This window comes from Colobus angolensis, unplaced genomic scaffold, assembly GCF_000951035.1.
Source record: "Colobus angolensis palliatus isolate OR3802 unplaced genomic scaffold, Cang.pa_1.0 Scaffold67, whole genome shotgun sequence".
Lineage (NCBI taxonomy): Eukaryota > Metazoa > Chordata > Mammalia > Primates > Cercopithecidae > Colobus > Colobus angolensis.
The window spans coordinates 3,891,476-3,909,391 of NW_012120376.1; the positions used below are offsets into that span (position 1 = coordinate 3,891,476).

A 17,916-nucleotide genomic window follows, 5' to 3' on the forward strand; every position below is an offset into this window, starting at 1 on the left:
ATTATAAATAGTGATTAGAAAAAAATATTAGTGTTATATCCAGCATTCCCTCATGCTATGAAAATAGAGACATAGATCAGTGACTTTCCACATGGATTATATTTTAGCCTTACAGATTATTGAGTAAAATACAACTTTTAAGTAGTTAATTAGTTGATTCAAATGTTTCATCAAGTTTAAGAATCAGTGTTCCAGATACTTACAAAAGAATTCATAGACAAATGGTTATAGCATTATATAAATTATATACAATAATATGATCCTTATTCTTCAGCAGACTTAATTTATCTATCGGTGTACTTTTGATTTTGAGTTCTGTGGCACTTACTATGACAAGCTCCTCTCTTAATTAAAGACTACCCATCTCTCAGCTCCAAAATAAATTTCACTTGTTTCACTAATGCCTTCTTTGATTCCTCCATCAGAAAGCAAAGTATCTTCTGAAATTCTAAAGCAGGATTCAATAAATATTTTTTTTTCTCTAAAGTGCCAGATAGTAAAAATGTTAGGTTTTGCAGGCTAAGTCACAACTACTCAACTTCTCCCGGCAGCAGGAAGGCAGCCACAGAAAACAGGAAAACAAACAGGTGTGGATATATTCCAAAAACACTTTATTTACAAAATCAGGCAGTGGTCTGGATTTGGTCCAAGGGGTTAGTTTGTCAACTTCTGTCCTAGAATATCATGTTCTCTATCATTAATTTTGACACCTATCCTACTCTGGGTTGTGGCTTTAATTAGTGTGTGTGTGTGTGTGTGTGTGTGTGTGTGTATGTCTGTGTGTATATATACATTTTAAAAATGGCACAATGCTTTGAATAGAAAAGAATTAAGTCACATGATAGAACAAATTGGGATATTCATTTATATAAACTTCTGAAAGTTACATTCCTAACTATGTTCTACCTCAAAAAGTTTTTCATTTTAAGAGTCCATTTCTGGATGCTATTGGATAAAAAGGATATATATACACACATACACATATATACACAGACATATATATATACATATATATATTTAGTATCTCCCTAAAATCATATATATACACATATACATATATACACACACACATACACATATATATAGTCACACACACACACACAGGCACAATATCTCTAAAATTTCAGTCTCCTTTGGAGGATGACAGTCAGAAAAGATGTCTTATACATATTTGTCCAGGTATTTTTGCAGAGTACTTCATATAGCAATGCTTAATTATTTACTGACTTGAATTTATTTAAGGTATGAGAGCCAAGATCTAGTTGTCATTAGCATCTTACCTGTACTGAAACACTGGCTGAGGCATTGACTCTTGGGGTGCTATAATGGCTCGCCTCACCTTGCTGAGTCCTTATTCTCCCTACCTGTAAATGAATATAATCTATCCTACATGACAATATGAGGATTCAAAATACTATATATAAAACAGAAAACACACAGAAGACACTTAAATGACATCAATAATTATGTTGGCATATGTTTTAATTGGAACAAATATCTCTAAGTCATTATAACAGAATGATTATTGTCTTGCTCTTTGCGGTAGTTTTCAAATGTGCTTATGTGCGCTATCACGTCTAAATGGAATTGCCATCTTAAAATTCCCTTAGGTTGTATTCCCAACTGGTATTACTAACTTTATAGCTAAGTGAAAATTTCACCACTTAAACATTTTTGCAGCATCAATATCAGCACTTAAATCTCCTCATATATGTGCCAGAAACTAGCATTTTATTCATCTTGAAAAGATCCACATTATTTTAATATTTGTTTATTTTCTGACCTTCCTACTTCGGTCATGCTGGGAGTAACAATATTATAACTCATAAATGCTTTTGCACAGAATAGAATGCCTCAGGAGTAAAGAAGTTCTGCCTCAATATATGCCAAAAATAAAGGTAGAGATAAAAATTACATTATTATGATTATCATTTATTGGCTACCTACATTATTTTCCAACAACTCATAAAATAAATTTTATTATTTCCAAAATGAGAAAACTGGGCTCTAAAAGTTACATAACTTGATTTTGGTCAAACAGCTTAGAAGTAGCTTAGCTGACATTTCATTGAGGTGTATCTATCTGTCTTCAAAGTCTCTGATCTGACATGTGACACTGAGATTGAAAAAAAGGAGAAGAGAATAAAGAGATAACTACAGAATAAGACTGACTACATGGAGAAGATGACATGAGAGGTCTACAAAAGAAATTGGCTCAAGGACATGAATTGCTTAACCTTGCTTTGAGATATGTTTGATATCTGGGTAACTCAAGACTAAAAAGGACTTACAGTATTTACAGCCATTTCTCTAACATCCAAAACAGTGTCTGGAACATAGCAGGGGAATAAATAGTTGTTAAAGTATTGCATTCTATGGCTTAAAATATGTCAGAGGCTTTATTCAAAATCCCACTTCACTGTGAATTTGATATATACTCATCTATGAGAATTCTCCAGACCCTACTCTATTCATGCACTCACTGATACCCACAGCATAGGGCTTCCATGGGAGTCTTGCCACCTCTCACACATTCTATCCTTACAACCTTGCAAACTGAGTTATACGAATGACATCCAGGATTTACTGTTCCTTTGGTCCCTACTGGTTCTCCAGCCTCCTTGAATCCATAAGAGGTTGTTACTTTCTCTAAGCTTCCTAGCTTGGTTCCAGGTAACTCCATCAAATAGTAAGGAAGCCTTATCATTCCTGTCGACTTTGTGTTGTAACAGACCCAAACTCATTATACCTGATTAGCCTCCATTTTAAAAAATATTTATCAGACTTTGCCTGTAATCCCAGCACTTTGGGAGGCCAAGGCGGGAGGTTCAAAAGGTAGGAGATCAATACCATCCTGGCTACACAGTGAAACCCCGTTCTCTACTAAAAATACAAAAACAAAAATTAGTCACTTGTGGTGGTGGGCGCCTGTAGTCCCTACTACTCGGGAGGCTGAGGCAGGAGAATGGCGTGAACCCAGGAGGTGGAGCTTGCAGTGAGCTGAGATCGGGCCACTGCATTCCAGCCTGGGCAACAGAGCGAGACTCTATCTCAAAAAAGAAAAAAAAAATTATCAGACTTTTCCCCCCGAGAATATCTTAAAATTTACTGCAGCATGAAATACTTTAAATTAATACTACTGAAAAGGTACACTGTGTTCAACAGATTAAAATCCAGACCCTTCCAATGACAAGATGTGTAACCTTGGGCAAAATACTTCACCTCTGTTCTCTACTCTGCCCTTCTGTAAAATAAGGATAACAATAATGCTTCCTCATAAAGTTTTGAGGACTAAATTAATTAAAACATGTAAGGTATTAAAATGATACCTGACATATAGAAATGTTCAACAAATGTAAGTTATTCTTACTTAAAGCTTATCTTCATAACTTTACTTAATAGCCACTTATTTGGTCCAATGTCTTTAAATTCACTTATTATACACAAAAGACATATTTGTTGTTTTACTACTTAGGGCATTAATCTATAAAACAGTATAATTTTACTGAGTGGCTAATTTCTAATTATAATCAAAAGTTAAAGTGAGCTTTCCTATCATCCTCCAGTGGTTTATTCATTTGTTTATTTATTAAACTGTGGGCACAGAAAGAAAAGTTCAGCCCTAAGATAACTATGGGATTCTCCCAGAGGTAGATCTCTATGTATACCTTGATTTCCCACTCTGACTTCACCTGAAGAGATATTGACAAGTTACATCATGAACAATAGTTCCAATATTTACATTCAAAATCATTGTTATCCTTGAAGTATTCTATGCATTTGTGGACTTTCCTAAACCTGAAATGCTCCATGATAGAGCAGCCTTAAATAAAGAACTTAACCAGGTCACATGCAAAAAACAGGAAGAAAAACTGAGTATGTTAAACTGATAGAGAAAACAAAAGACATGTGAACTGTCACCACATAGGTACAGTATGTCATTCAAACAGGAAAGGGATTCATTGCACATGGCCCCGGGAAGCTGAACAAAGACTCTAGGTAGAAGCAAGAAAATTTCAATCACAAGTAGAACTGCCTTTAAAAGAACAGTCTTCCTCAGTGTGTACATTTAATAGATGGTGGTTTATTGAACATAATGAAAACAATACATAAAAGTGTAAACAGATGTCCTCCAAGTTTCTTGCAACTCTATAATCCACCAAAATGCTAAAGATGACGTAAATATGAATACATTATTATTCCTGACACCTACCACTTTATAGAATATTCAGAAACTGAAAACTTATGTAAAATCAACTATAATAGAATGTTAAGAACAAATAAGACATTGTAAACACAATGTTCCTGAAATTTTAGGAAAATTATTCTACCTATCCAGAGGCGTCAGAGGAAAATTTGAATGTGGTGTTTCAGTTCAGTTTAGAAGGTGAGGTTAGAGCTAGAAATGGAAATAGTAGGAAGTTAGATTCATTTCAAGATAAAAGAACAGCATGACCAAAGATTTGGCAGTAGGAAGTAGTACGAGAATGGACAAGGCATGGGGACAGTTCAATGTGAGTTGAGTATGATGGTAGTGGGAGATGAACATGAAACAGCTGTTTGGAATTACATCATGCAGGGACTGAAATGTCAGTCCTTGGACCTAGGTGGTGGCAGTGTTAGTTAATGGAGGTGTGCTTCAGTGAGAGTATCTGATACCATGTACAGAATTAATTGGTAGGGTGAGAGACCAGAGGTAGGAATACCCACTAAGAGACTATTACATGACTGCAGGTAGTATGTCAAAAGCACCTGAAACCTCTGGCAACAACAGAAGAAAAGGAAATAATTTTAAAAAATTATTTCAGATGTACACAAGTCCAGAGAAAGGGTGGTCTCACAAGCTTCTAGGTTAGAATACCGCTGAGAGCAATATGAACAATTGAGGGCGACAGAAAGAAAGAGGACAAAAAGGAAGGAAGAGATCACAGGATACTGGAAATATCAAAGGCACAGTAAAGAGAAGCTGTCCTGCAAACATCTAGAAATGTCTGAAAATGCCTAAAAGTTGAGGGAAGGCCAGGACTGCAGCAAATGGCTTGGGAGTTATTCCTACTGAGGTGAAAGCAGAGGTCAAGAGCAGATGAGCTTTGTCAATCAACAGAATGCAGGCTAAAGAAAAGCCCGGCCAGGCTCAGTGGCTCATGCGTATATTCCCAGCACTGTGGGGGGCCAAGGCAGGCAGATCACTTGATGTCAGGAGTTTCAGACCAGCCTGGCCAAATGGTGAAACCCCATCTCTACTAAAAATACAAAAAATTAGCCAGGCGTGGTGGCGGGCGCCTGTAGTTCCAGCTACTCAGGAGGCTGGGGCAGTAGAATCACTTGAACTCAGGAGGTGGCGGTTGCAGTGAGCTGAGTTCACCTCATTGCATTCAATCTGGGTGTCACTGCGGAACTCTGTCTCAGCAACAACAAAAAAAAGCCCAAAACAGAAACTGGGGAACACATACTTATATTGAATAGGAGGTGAAAGGCGAGCTGGAGAAGAAGCAGTAAATGAGCAGTAAGAGAAGTAACAAAATAAAGAACACATGAAAGCCAAAACAGAAGTTCAAGAAGCATTAGGCATAACACTGCCAAAGTTTATTGACAGTCCAAAGCAAATAATCTGGAGTCTAGGAGGTCAATGATGCTCGGATTATTAGAGTTAACAGTTGTTATGCCTTAGTAATAAAGAACTCATTGTTTCAAAACAAAATATTTTAATATAAGGGTATTATTTTCATCCTTTAATGAAAGGCAAAATAATTTTGAAAGTACTTTGAAAGTACTCTGATCCCAAATAATTTTTTAAACAATCTCAATTTGATCTTATTGGCCAATAGTTTTCAACCATATCGATCACCATTCCACCACAGGTATCTTAAAATGTAGACAGACATTTTTGACTGTTACAATGACTAAGGGAAAGCCACTGACTTACAGAAAACAGAGACAGATCATTGTTATGGACTTACTGTGTGCCTCCAAAATTCATGTTGAAATCCTAATCCCCAAAGGAGTGGTATTAAGATGTGGGGAATTGGGGAGTTAAGTAGGTCATGAGGATGGAACTCTCATGAATGTGATTAGCACCCTTATAAAAGAGAGCTCTCAGTCTCATCCCACCATGTGAAGATATAAGAAATCAGCAGTCTATAACCCACAAGAAGCCTTCACCAACACCTGCACCACGCCAGCACCCTGATCTCAGATTTCCAGCCTCTAGAACTGTGAGAAATAAATTTCCGTTGTTCATAAGTTACCTAGTCTATAGTTTGTTATCGCAGCCCAAATTTACTACGAAAGGTCACAGACACCCAATGCTCTGCAATGAAAGAGACAGTCCTACACAATGAAGAAGTGTCCCACTCCAAATGCCAATAATCCCACCTGTTGAAAAATACTGTCACTGACTGCTATTTATCACTGAATTTGCCTTTCACATATTTGAGAATTGATGGAACTTCAAATCCTAGAATTTTTGAAAAACATTTTTAAAATGAGATAAATAGTAACATCCCTTTGAAACTTATCAAATGCATGCTTTGTGGTTTTATCGTTTATTCTTATCTAGTTACAAAAGATACAGCTCTTCAAGTTAATTACATACTAGGGCAGCTGCTTTGTATAAAGTACCATTCTTTTACATATTAGCTTCAATAAAAATCTGATTAGAGATATTGACTAATTAATAAAGATACATATTGTGCTAGGTGGAGAAACAGCAAATGCTTGTAATAAAATGCTTTCTACAAAATACCAACATTTTATATAGATCTTTATTTATCCAAACAAACATTTCATTTGTGTTCACCACTTACACAAAATATTTTCTATTGAAAGTTGCTACTTTAGTGCCAAGTATTATATAAAACTAATCACCAGACTCTATAATTGAACCAATAGACATTTTTGTAGAACTATCATAACTGCACAAAACCTTTAATGGAAATACCTTTAGGCCAGTATCTTGTAGCTGTCGTTCAATTGTCCCGTAGGATTTTCATGAGGTCCTTTGAGACTTCAATGAATATTAATGAAAACATTTGCAGGAGTTTTAGTATTAGGTGTGAAAAATTATTTCTAAAAATATTTGCTTGATTTATCAACACTGATATTTGTGAATATGTTGAAATTGTCTATGATGCACCCAAGTCCCAGTTAGTCCAGCTCCAGCTAGACTAGTTTTATTATAGTCAACTCCAATTTGTTTAATTTTCTCCCATATTTTTAATGATTACAGTTGATATCTAAATGCGCAGACCCTCCACTTATTTACTAATTACCAAATACATGTGGTAAGTGTTATTTATTCCTCTCGACAATTGTCCATTTTAAGCTAGTCTCTCAAATTATGATTTTAAATAGCCGGATCTCTCACATATGTAGACTCGGCCCCTGGATTCACCATTTAAAGGAGCAATTGAGAAAATAAAGCTTTTTCACAAGTTAAAAAAAAAAAAAATTCCATTATTCACTGAGAACTAGTGTGCAGTTGTTTCCCAAGGTATTTCTTAATCACTTTGATCCAAACAGTTTTGAGAAAGCCTGGCACAAACCAGGATGACCTCTCAAAGGGAGTCCACTTAATAGTTTATTATGCAATTCAACTTTGTTGTGCTATCTAATGGCAAGTTCGGCATTTCAGAGTTTCCAAAAATCTACTAAAAATAAGCCAGTGATGCTCATGACAAACTAAAATGTGTAAAGTCAAATATTTAATACCTAACACTAGTTACTGAGTTATTTCTATGCATGGGCTCAGCACAGTGCTATTTCACAGATATTATCTCATTCAATGTTTACAACCAACATATAAAATTGGTTATTATTCCATTTTTACACATGAAGAAACTGAGACTTAAAGAGGTTTAGCAACTTGTCTTTGTTGATAAGTGGCAAAGCTAAGATCAAAACCCAGACAGGTTGGACTTCAGAGCACCTCCTCTGCCCTATCCTGTCCCAAGTACCAGCTCCACAGGGGTTCCCAGATGAATCAGATATACTATCTACTCTCAAGGACCATGTAGCCCAGGAAGACAGATAGGATGCCTTCCCAAATAATTGTAATTCAAGGTAATAATGTAAGAATCAGCCTAAGAGAAGCCTAGATCAAGTTACGAAGTAGTTCAGATGAACACAGATTACTTCAAGATGTGGAAACCAGGAGGGTACTTTTTATTTGGGATGGGCTGGAGGGAGGAGAGGAACAAAGAGCAATAAAAGAATGTAATTACTCTTTGCTGCATGCCACTCCATTTATCAGATACAGTATGAAACAGCTTTGTTATCTTCTTTGGTGTTCAGAACAACCATACAAGTACTACCACAACATTGCATAAGACAAAGCCAGTCAGTGGCTTAACTAAAATTTAAATCCAGTGCCCCTGCATTACTGTCTGCCCTTTTAATTTCTTCTTTCTTTAATTTTCTTTTTTTCTTTAATTTCTTTCTTTTTTTTCCTGTCTACCTTGAGTAGGTCACTCTTTGATGTTTGCACTTCATGAGCACCTTTTGCTAATTTGTCAGACCAAAGAGAATATTTTCCTATTTCGCACAAATGAGCATCATAAACTAGATGATTAGATGCAAGACAAGGAAAAGGAATCCTCAAAAGAGCCTCAAATATTCTGTTCTCAGGGCAGAGTTCATGCTGGATTTCCTGCCAGATTCAGAGTTGAAGGCAGGAGACACTTGGCTTGCTAGTTTTTTTTTTTTTTTTTTCCAGGCTGGAGTGCAACGGCCGGATCTCAGCTCACTGCAAGCTCCGCCTCCCGGGTTCCCGCCATTCTCCTGCCTCAGCCTCCCGAGTAGCTGGGACTACAGGCGCCCGCCACCTCGCCCGGCTAGTTTTTTGTATTTTTTAGTAGAGACGGGGTTTCACAGGGTTAGCCAGGATGGTCTCGATCTCCTGACCTCGTGATCCGCCCGTCTCGGCCTCCCAAAGTGCTGGGATTACAGGCTTGAGCCACCGCGACCGGCCTAGCTTGCTAGTTTTTATTTCCTCCTCTCCCCACTTCCCTCCAGTTTGGCCTCCCTCCCTCTTTCCTTCTTTCTATAATCAGTTGTTCTGAACCATGATATGCCAGACACTGTACTGGGCTATGGAGAAAACAACAGGTAAGATCTTTGCTCTTATTTACCTTCACACAAGGCAGAAGCTATATTACATAGTGGTTAAAGCCAAACAGATCTCATGGATTGCTTGTCCCAGCCCAGCCACTTACTGCGTGTACCAGCTGAATAAGCTATGAAACTTTCTGGGCCTAAATTCTTTGTTCTGTAAATATGGATATGGGCAGATCTACCTCACAGGGTTGTTACGTGCTATCAGACAGTAGTAGCACAGTGCCTGGAATATGGTGAGCATTACAGAGTTGTCATTATAGTCATTATGTACTACAGTTACTTTATACTCTTAGGAGTGAGTGAATTGGTTTGTCCAAGGTGTGGCAGAAACTGCAGCTCAAATTCTTCTCTCAAACGATGGAAACCAATTCATTGACAAAGATAGTCTTCAGAGAAGGATCATCCTCCCCTCCTAACATGAAGAAAAATCCTTCATTACCTGTTTTTATTCATTAAGGATCACTATTAATGAACAAAAAATGGGCTGAATACAGGTTCCTGAGAAAAGACACTCTTCTCAAATTTGCCTTTTAGCAGATCTTACCAACATTTCTTACAACTGCAGCGTTCCTTTCAAGTTATTTGGGATATATGTTTCTTCCATCAAGAGGCAAAAATAAAGGGACTAAAAGCCAAATGGGATACGAGAAAGATTAAGCTGGATGACTGCCTATATGAGAATTTCTTGAGAACAGAATTCCAGCCTCATTCATCTTGGTAATCCTGGTAGGGTGTCTAGACTGATTATAGGGGCTCAAATATAGCCTGTCTATATTCTAGGTGTTTACCACACACTTTATTCTTCCCAACAGCATTTCAGAGTGGGTACCACCAATCTCATGTTATAGATAAGAAAAAGGTAAAGCCCTGATTGTTAAACAATTACTCAACCTTACAAAAGTGCAGAACCAATCTGTTCTAAAGTTAATTCCCTTTTTCCATGTGAATGTCTCAAAAATGTTTGGTGAATGAATACAGAATTAAAATCAAATTCTGAAGATGCCTTTTATTTCAGATCCATGATCCAGGAATATGACTCTAGACAAGGGAGGTTTCTTTAGGTAATGTTTCTCTCCTTCCCTTTAAAAGAGCTCAAAGCCAAAAATATAAGCCAGACATTATCAAAGAGCACATGAATGTCTAGAAATAAACTGAGCATTTATAGAAGGATACACTAATTTGAACTTTAGGAAACAGGTGTTAAAATTTCAGATCACTTAATATTAAAACATGCCTTGGGGGAAAAAAAGGTAATATGTAACTGCCAAATGTTGATGTATTTACAAAAAATAGTTTATGACTTTGTAAGTTGTTACACAATACACTGAGTTTCTTATGGTTATAATCTTTCCTTTCCACTGAGATCATTCAGTCCCTCACTTGGATTGCTTTAAATGTAATGTGCTCAGTTAGAAGTAGAAGCTGGAGTTAGGATTGCTTCACCAGGGCTAAATATTAGTCACTTTGCTCAACCCTCATTTGCCCTCTGCAGCCCCCACCCAACTCTCATTTTTCAGCCACACTCCACCAAGTGCATACTTAGTACTTGTGGTTCCAGTGACACAACACATTCAAGCTAACCTGTCTGTGGAAAGTTGGCAACCCTCTGAGTTCAGACTGGGGTTAGCCATGAAGCATGGAGTGACAGGAAATGGTATCCAGTAGTCACTCCTTCCTCTGGTCCGTCTTTTTCACATCACCTTCATCACTGCCCGCTATTTTATTCCTCTGCTGCGTCTCCTTTGGGACCCAAGAGGGAAGAAGGACATGAAATACAGCTGTCCTAATGCCACTAACCAGCCCTCACGCAACGCAGCCTAGTCCTACTTATTTCTCCAGGAAAGGCAATCAAAAAAACAATTATAGAGAAACCACTCCTCATTTCCTCTTCTATGTCTCGTGTGTGTGTGTGTGTGTGTGTGTGTGTGTGTGTGTGTGTAAAATTTTAATTTCCCTGGAATTGGAACTACAAAAGTCCCTCCTCAGCCCTACCGGGAAAGTGGTATTGGGCACGACTGCCCTTTCCAAGGCAGTCTGCAATCGTTTTCGCGGAAGTAGAGAAAAGCGGGTAGAGAAGGGAGCTGCGATGCAGCATCCCTTGGGAAAACAGTTCGCACGTGAGTGGGCTCGCACGTGAGCGGCCTCGCAGCCTGTGGCGCCACCTGACCGGGCCTAGTGCCCCCAGTGTGATGCAGTGGCCCAGGAAGCCCAGCAGGCACAGGCCCTCCTGAACCCCTGCCAAGTCAGCGCTCCCTTTCTGCCTGGGCTCAGACCTCGCCCGCATACGCTTTTCCATCTGCTTCCACCCCTGCCATCCTTCCTGGGGACCAAAAATGAAGAAAGACAACCCCCACGCCCCAATCCCCCGGTATTTCGTCTTCCCCTGCAGCCTCTTCCTGTCCTGATCATCTGCTCAAAGAGAAGACGTTCCCTACACACACTCTCACCACCCCCACCTCCACCTTCTGTGGCAATGAAGCCACACTACCCTAGCGGGTTCGGGGGCCGGATGCTGGCAGGGCGCGCACTAGAGACACGCCGCACTGGAAGCAGCCCTCGGAGTCCGGTGAGCCAGGGAGAGTGGGGTGCACCGCGCCACGCTGAGTCTAGGTGTAAAAGCCGAGAGCGTGGGTACCTCCCGGCCGAAAGCACGCGGGGCGTTCCTTGCCCGGGACCCCGCGCACCCCCAGCAGCTCCCGGGCCGCTGTCGGCGCTCACTGGCTGACGCGAGCTCTCCTCCCGCGGCCGCTTCGGGGTTTTTTGTCTATATAAGGGCTCGCTGGCCAACTCTGCGTTGGCACGTTTGTCACAGGCTGGCCATTATTTGCACACACGCGTGCGGCTCCGCGGGCAGCTCGGGTCGCAGACGCAGGCTTTCGCTCCTCTTCGCCTGCGCCTCCTCCTCGTCCTCCTCCTCCGCCCCCCTCCCTCCCCAGCTGTACTTACTTTATCTGGTCTCTGGCGCAGGGTGGGCGCTGCAGCCCTCAGTTCCCCGCAAGCCGCAGCCGGTTCGCCTTGCTGTCAACTGGTGAATGGAATTATTTATTTATTTATGGCCCCTGACGTGTCCTCGCCCGCCACAGCCAGCGGAAAAGGAGGCGGCGGCGGGAAGCGGAGGCGCGGCTGCTGAACGCCCTCGTGGGTGCGGAGGAGCGCGCGCCGGGGGTGGGGGCCGGACAGACTGCAGTGGAGGCCGGCCCGGGGGGTGGTGGAGGGGAGCCGCCTCCCGGTGCCTGGAGACCGACTGAGCATGCTCCAAGCGGCTGTCAAAGCTGTAGGCAATTTCTCTATCGCTCGGGGCACTCCACTTCGGATTTTAGTTTTGACCAAGGAAGAAAGCCAAAAGGCAGGTAGATCTGTCGTTCCTAATGGGTCGTGACTCGCTGTATCCGAAGTACTCTGTAGCCTGACCTAGGAGTCAGGCATGCGGTAGCTCTGTCTAGATATCCCAGAGAGTTGTGTAACCCATGCATGGGAGAGGAAAGCATGCAAAAAGAGAAGAGTCTGGCCGAATGCAGGGAGAATAGGAGATCCTCACTGTGAACTTGCAGTGAAAGTGTTGAGCCATTTTTCAACTGAGGCCTTTTTGGGAGAAGGAGGTAGTGCACTGTTGGAGATTAGACTCACTAACCAAATCACTTTACAGAAAAAAATAAAATTGACACCATAGGAGGAAGGGCATAGAAAACAGCACCAAAAGACATTAAAAATAAGGATTTTTTTTTTCAAATCATTTATAAGTAATTCCTTTCATTTTTGGTTTCTCCAATGACTTAGTTCTTCAAACCAGCATTTAGTTATTTGACAACGAATAGTGATAGAGATAATGGTAATTCTGCAGTCATTGGTTTGGTCTCTTCCCCTGTCTAAAATATGCTTCTTGGGAAAGTTGGAAAGAGGAAGGACTGGAAGAGAACGTTTAACCTACCCTAAAGATTGGGTTTCTTTAATAACTTTAAGTTAAATTGCCACTTGAGAGAAAAAGAAACTATCCAAAAGAATAATTGTAGGTTTTGACTTGACAAGTCCTATTGCAGTTTGTCTACCAGTTTAACTAGCTTTCTCCTCCTTGATTTCACAATAATCCTTTTAAGATGTGTTCTATGATTCTTCACATTTTACAAATTTATAAAAAGATAGTTAAGTCATTTGGGTAAATTCACACTGTCTTTTGCCGCAGCTAGTCTGTTGTAATGGACAAAATTTGAATTTCAATCTCTGTAGCTATGAAATAAAAGTAATATCAGTCTTGGGTTGATTTCATAAGATTTAAGTGAAATAATATACATGAAGTGGCTGGTAGGCATAAGACAAGCTGAATAAATAATGGTGATTAATAACTTCAAAATTATTGGAAGATAATTTTATTGAAAGAATGATATTTGAAAATGAAAAAAGGGCAGAAAATTACAGAAAGGATTTTATATTTTTAAGCTAAAAATGCTTAAATAGACTTTTGTGTAAGACATAATAGGCATTTTGATAATGATGGAATATCTAGCAGTGACTCTAAATACTTCATTTAATTACAAAAAAGTTAAACATTTCAAAGAAACAACATAAAGGCACATTTCAAGGTCATATTCTTGAGTGTTTGCTATTGACATTTTTCCTGCTCATTCATCACTTTTATTTCCTGTCAAAGAAGAGGAAGAAGACCATATGCTTTCTGAATTTCGATCCTATTCTCCCTTTTCCTTCTCTTTAATTTTTCTTTTTTGTTGTTCTTTTCTTATAGTCCCATGTTCTTGACTTGTTTAACCTATTGCTGAATGCCAAACATCACTACTTATAGCATGAAATCATAACCTTCTTTTTAAATCTTGTTTTTTCAACAATTAAAATTCTGGATCTAATTTACGTACTGTCACAGAGTTAGTATTTGGGAACTCATTTCTAAATTGCTTTGTTGTGATAACTAGGTATGTTACGTAAAATTTGATTTGACTAGAAAGGAATCTGAAAGGAGGGGAAATCAGCTAAGAATAAATTCAGCCAATTTATCCTATTACTTATAGTTTAATATTGTTAAGAAATGGAGAAAAAATACAATTTAGGGAAAAAACAAGCCATATGATTAGAACTTGGAATGCTCTGGTAAAATGTTTGCCTTGATTTCTTTTCATAAGCTGAAATAACAGTGAGAGAAACAAATAGCAATACACTTAACATTCTAGCAACTCATATTCCACAGATGAGCAAACTGTGAATATGTACATAACATATATACTCATGAAGTCCACATGTCTTTTACTATATACCCACATCCTTGTGGTTTAGGTTCTTTGTCCCTTCTTCATTCCTCAGTCATGCACAATCTTCTCACATTTTTCCGTCTTTTCTCATTCACCACCCTCTTTCCCATATCAAACTTGCCTAAGCCTTTTTTCTTCCTTTAATGCCCAACAAATATGTCATCACTTCTACAGCATTTTAAAGATTCCTTGTTAACAAATAAGGGTTAAGTTCATCTTTCTCTGTGATCCTGCCCATAGAAAATGATTTAGGCCTCTATCTGGGGCATTTTCTTTCTGCTTCACATATGACTATATTATAATATGATTTTTGTTTCTGTAGCCCCAATATATTAGGTTATTTGAAAGTAGAGATGACATTTTATTCATCTCTGGCATTGTCACAGGCCTTTGAACCAGAGCGACTCCATCTTGAATAAAACCTGAGTAAAATGAGGCTGAGACTTATTGAGCTGCATTCCCAGGAGATTAAGACATTCTTAGTCACAGAATAAGATAGGAGGTTAGCACACGATACAGGTCATAAAGACCTTGCTGATAAAACATGCGGCAGTAAAGAAGCCAGCTAAAACCCACCAAAACCAAAATGGAGACAAAAGTTACCTCCGGTCCTCTTCACTCCTCATTATGTGCTAATTATAACGCATTAGGATGCTAAAAGATACTCCCTCCAGTGCCATGACAGTTTACAAATGCCATGGTAAGGTCAGGAAGTTACCCTGTAAGGTCTAAAATGGGGAGAAACCCTCTGTTCTGGGAACCCTCCATTCCCACCCCTTTCCCAGAAAACTCGTGAATAATCCATCTCTTGTTAACATATAATCAAGAGGTAATAATAAGTGTTAGCAGCTGAGCAGCCCATGCTGCTACTCTGCCTTGGGTGTAGCCATTTTTTGTTCCTTTACTTTCCTAGTATACTTTCACTTTAGAAACTCACCCCAAATTACTTCTTGCATGAAATCCAAGAACCCTCTCTTGGGGTCTGGATTAGGGCCCCTTTCTGGTAACATCTATCATGTAGCACAAATCCTTGCAGAGAGAAAAGTAATTAGTAATGTTTGCTGAATGAAGAAAAGAGATGACAGTGTGGCTGTAGACAACACATATGTGGTAGAAACTATTGGTGCTCTCAATATCTATGATCTGCATGGCTACACACTTCCTGGCTTTCCTTACAGTTATAATGGGACAATGCAACTCTGTAGTTCTAGAAGAGTATTGAGTGGAAGTGACGTGTAATTTCTGTTAAAGGGAGTTAAGACCCAGTGTGCCTCCTTCATCACTCTCTTTCCCTACCACAGTACCATGTTTCTGATGAACTAGCTACAAAATGGAATCGCTGAAAAAGAAAGACTGCTTGAATTGCACTGTACTTTGTGTGAGCAAGAAAGCATTGTTTTAAGCCTTGGAAATTTCAGGCTCTATTTGTCATGGGAACAAAACCTAGCTTATTCTGACCAATATAAGATATTACTTAAAAAGATTATAAATCAGCCAGGCACAGTGGCTCATGGTTGTAACCCCAGCACTTTGGGAGGCCAAGGCAGGTGTATCACCTGAACTATTGGTGCTCACAATATTTATGATCTGCATGGCTCCACACTTCCTGGCTTTCCTTACAGTTATATTGGGACCATGCAACTATGTAGTTCTAAAGCGTATGAGTGGAAATGACATGTATAAGAAGTTCAAGACTAGCCTAGCCAACATGGTGAAACTCCATCTCAACTAAAAATACAAAAAAATTAGCTAGGCATGGTGGTGGGCGCCTGTAATCCCAGCTACTTCGGGAGGCTGAGGCAGAAGAATCACTTGACTCCGAGAGGCGCAGGTTGCAGTGAGCCGAGATCGCACCACTCACTCCAGCCTGGGCAACAAGAGCAAAATTCCATCTCAAAAAAAAAAAAATTGTAAATCATAATGGCATAAAATCCCCAATGAAGCATTCAACTTTTGAAAATGCACTAATGTGTTCTTAAGTCAAAACTAAAAATATAGTCTCATGACCCCAAAATTCATATAAAAGCCTTTTCAGAGTAAGACTGTGAGATTAAAGTAAGGGTGTGTGTGTTTATAAACTACACACAATAGAGTCGTTATAGCTAAGTACAAAAGACCAACTGTCCCAATGCTCCCCTCAACTTGGATGAAAACAAATGTACACCTGCCTTCCAGTGGCAACATACCGTGGCTGAGATTGCAGCTGACTAGCAGCTGTGAATATGATTGCTGTAACCTGCTTTCACAGACTATACAAACTATAAAAATGTATCTCCACTGCTTCTAGATTTAAATCTTGAGTATATCTATATAGGCTACTTTGGAAATATCTTCTATGAAAAACTCCCATAGAATTTTGGGGAAAGACAATATAGTCCAATTCTACAAAGCATATAAAAGGGGAATCAATTCCATTGACATTGCTGTATGGTATACCTTTAAATAATAGCACACAAGGGTCTTTGGTTTAAAACAAAATGGCTTTTTTGGCTCCAAAAATCTCTCAATGGATTATGTATTAAAACACTTGTTTGTTTGGGTATTTTTCTGAATTTACATTTTATCAATTATTATCTATAAACTAAACAATGGATTCTGGGTGTTTTACAGGTGCTTCGCCACATAAAAATTCTGATTATTTTGAATGTATATAAGATTAGAAACTTAAATTAAAAGTTATCATCATAGACTGTAAACTTTTCAGGCAGAAATCTTGTAAATGGTGGCTAATGAGTATTAATACTTAATACATTTTATGAAATGAATTAATGATGACTGAATATGTTATCAAGAAGCTAAGGCTTTAGTGCCTTTTTCTGTGCAGTTGATCTTTGCTGGGTTCCTTAAGCTCTCTGAGTCATAAGTTTTTACTTTAAGACCTTAATAATTATTAATAGCTTCACTTTCTAAAATTCAGTGATACTTGTGAGCACTTCAAGGGTGCAGAGATGCACAGAATTTATGCATAATCATAATTAATGAAGAAAACATTTGTGTAGTTTTTTTTCTATTAAACTAAAAATAAATGTTTACTTCTCAGATTTTGGAGAACAGTGTTAATTAGGATGCTTTGTAAAATGTGACCATAAATTTACCTGCTTAATTTTTAATATTTGTATTACTTGCCATGTACCTGGAATGTCCTTGAAGGGTTAGTCATTGTTTGCATCAACATAATACCTCATAGGTCACAAGAGAGTTTCATGCAAAACACTCTCAACTGCAGGAAGGTTTCTTAGTAAACTAGGTTTTCAGCTGCTATTGCTTCGTTTCATTGCTCAAAGTTAAGGCCATGTTGCCATTCTGTTTTTCTGTTCAGGAACTTTTCTTCTGCTTTCCATCTGGCAGGAATTTTTGTGCTGTTTTGCTATACAGGCATACCTCAGAGATAATGCATTTTCATTTCCAAACTACCTGAATAAAGCAAATATAGACATAAAGTGAATTATGTGAATTTTTTGGTTTTTCAGTGTATATAAAAGTTATGATTATACTATATCATAGTATAATAAATAGATTATGCTATATCATAGTCTGTTAAGTGTGG

The 17,916-nt window shown here is 38.8% G+C and overlaps 1 protein-coding gene across 2 annotated transcripts in view; it reads right to left on the reverse strand.

Annotated features, from left to right (window-relative positions):
• Window positions 1–12,363, reverse strand: part of SLC16A7 (solute carrier family 16 (monocarboxylate transporter), member 7) — a 168,688-nt gene extending 156,325 nt beyond the window's left edge. The window contains exon 1 of one of the 2 annotated variants that reach the window (XM_011925971.1): window positions 12,061–12,363. The gene's annotated coding sequence lies outside the window, so the exon portion shown is untranslated. The remainder of the gene's footprint in view (window positions 1–12,060) is intronic. The other variant, XM_011925972.1, reaches the window with a different exon arrangement.
• Window positions 12,364–17,916: the final 5,553 nt, after the last annotated feature.